Below are 2,941 nucleotides of genomic sequence, written 5' to 3'. Positions count from 1 at the left end.
TGCTCATTCTCATCCTTGAATCTTCTCTCCTTCCTCCTCCACATGCTGGAAATAGTCGAATGCTTTCTTAATGGTCTCCTTCAAAAGACCAAGACCCTTTGTCCACCTCCTCCATGACATATTTCAACCACACACCACTCTTTCTGTATTGTCTGGCTCTATTTTAAACTGTTCCTGCTTGCCCTTACAAAGGAAACACTTCAGCCTTAGGGATCTGTTAATTATTTTACATATACACATACAGCACAGAAACACATAAGTACTTACAATACCAGTTACTTCAAGTAAAATCAGAGGTTTCTGAAAACCTTAATGTCCATGATTAGTATAGTGATGATCTCAGTATATAAATATTAGCTCTCCTAAAGGATCCCTAGCCCTCTACCTATAGCCAAGTTTTATGGTATAAAAACTAGACGTCATGGATAAGATTTAGCCTGTATTTTCTTGAAACCAAAAATACTTCTATCCACAGTTAGATGAATTGCATATGATTAATTTCAGAGAAACATTTTCTAAGTTTCCCCCTAGCTACTTGAGTTTACCTCATGAATTGAAAAGCACAGCCTCCTCCATTCCAACATAATTAGGCTGAAAGTAAAGATGTCCTACTACTTACGATAATTTGATGGCGAGGAGGGTGCGCATGAAATTAGAAGAAAAATGGGCGAAGAATACAGAATACTGTGCAAAGAAATTTGTGTGAAGATCAAAGAAGACTATGAAGACTTTAGAAAGAAAACATTGAGAGAGGCAGCTGAAAAGAATGAGAGTCTGAAGAAGTTAGAAAGGGATTTTAGACTGAAACAGATTATCCCAGCAGCACTGAAAGATGAAAATGGTGAAAGGACATCGGAAAGGAGCAAGATGAATGAAATATGTACAACATTCTGGAATGACCTCTACTCCTCGCATGTCTATGTCCAGCGTAGACCGTCAAGGCAGCAGGTTACAGAAGAAGGCAAGTTACAGACGTTATGTGGGAAGAAACTGAATATGCAGTTCATAACATAAAGAGAGGGAAGAGTCTGGGAGTGGACGATATTTGGCCAGAATATCTCAAAGCAGGGGAAGATACTCTCTTCAAAGTGTTGGTGCAACAGGTCACCATTTATATCAATAGCAAGCGTGTTCCAGATGCATGGAAGAAATCAAAAACAATACTATTGATGAAGAAAGGCGATCCAGAAGAACTGAGCAACTACTGCCGATCACACTCCTCTCACAAGTGTTTATCCTATTCAAGAGGATAAATGGACACAAGTCAGATATCAGGAATGGTAATATACAAAAACCTGTAGGAGAACACTTTAACCTCCCTGGCCACACAATAGCAGATGTTAAGGTAGCCATCTTACAGCAAAAAAACTTCAGGACCAGACTCCAAAGAGAAACTGCTGAGCTCCAGTTCATTTGCAAATTTGACACCATCAGATCAGGATTAAACAAAGACTGTGAATGGCTATCCAACTACAGAAGCAGTTTCTCCTCCCTTGGTGTTCACACCTCTACTGCTAGCAGAGCACCTCACCCTCCCTGATTGAACTAACCTCGTTATCTCCACACTGATTTATACCTGCCTCTGGAGATTTCCATTACTTGCATCTGAAGAAGTGAAGTTCTTACCCACGAAAGCTTATGCTCCCAATACTTCTGTTAGTCTTAAAGGTGCCACAGGACCCTCTGTTGCTTAATGCACTCAATGAAATCGAATGAACCCGAGGTACATTGACCTGCTGGAAGAAATTAACTGCAATTGCTGGATAACATTATTCAATGTCCCCTGCATTATTACTATGTGCAGAGGAGTCAGACAAGGCAACACAATCTCACTGAAGCTGTTTACAGCAGTACTGGAGTCGCTGTTCAAGAAATTGAACTGGGAAGAAGGAATCAGAATTAACGGAGAACAGTTAACGCATCTTTTCTTCGCTGACAACTGTGTAATACTGACAAAGGACACAGCAGAACTGGAGAATAAATTGCAGCAACTGCAAACACTTTCACATGATATCGGGTTGGAAGTGAACACGTCGAAGACGAAGTGGATGCGGAATGAGCATTGTACAGAAGGAATCATCACTGTAAATTGGAAAGAAATCGAGGAGGTCAACAAATATATTTACCTGGGTCAGCAGCTGAGCAGAGACAACTCATTCAAAGGGAATGCAGTAGGAGGCGAAAGGCAGGGTGGGCAAGTTTCAACCAAATAAAGATGTCTCTAATGGATGATGAACTGAAAAGGAAAGAACTGTTTAACTCCACTGTTCTGCCAGCAATGATATATGGAGCAGAAAGCTGGTCAACGACGAAAGCGGAGGAAGAAAAATTTGCTGTCACCCAGAGAGCATTAGAAAGGCAAATGTGTAAGATATCGCTCTGTGATCATATACTGAATGAGGAGATCAGAAGGCGTACAGAAGTGACCGATGTAGTGCAGGCAATGTACAATGCAAAGCGAAGATGAGCGGGTCGAGTCGTCTGCAGGCAAGACAATAGGTGGACAACTCACATCAGTGACTGGATCCCCAGAGACCACAAGCAACTGCTGGGCAGACCGAAAACACACTGGGCTGATCCTATGACAAAACTCTTTGGCCAGAAATGGAAAGAATGTGCTCACAACAAAATAGAATGGTGTGGCGTCGACTTGCGTTCATGGAGGGACGGATGAGGACAAGTCGGACAAAGGCGACTACTTATGAAGTTTTCAACAACTCCATAATGTTCAAGTAAACTTGACTGTAAAGACTGTGGTGGGTTAAAAGAGAACAAATTGCAGCATAATGTGAAAATGCAGCTTGCCAATGTTGTGAGGAAGATGATTAGATCCAAATTAAAGAATTGCATTTAAAATGAATCTAGAAATACACTGCATGAGTAAAAATAATGTTCAGGAGAGCCAAATTGCAGTTGTATAGGGATTATTGAAACAATTGTA

General features: G+C 41.0%; 1 pseudogene; it reads left to right on the top strand.

Moving 5' to 3' along the window:
* Positions 1 to 663: 663 nt before the first annotated feature.
* On the top strand, positions 664 to 2,674 carry LOC112109444 (annotated as a pseudogene).
* The last annotated feature ends 267 nt before the right edge of the window (positions 2,675 to 2,941 follow it).

Source organism: Terrapene carolina, unplaced genomic scaffold (assembly GCF_002925995.2).
Source record: "Terrapene carolina triunguis isolate 2854851 unplaced genomic scaffold, T_m_triunguis-2.0 Scaffold95, whole genome shotgun sequence".
NCBI lineage: Eukaryota > Metazoa > Chordata > Testudines > Emydidae > Terrapene > Terrapene triunguis.
This window is presented reverse-complemented; position numbering and strand designations above follow the sequence as displayed.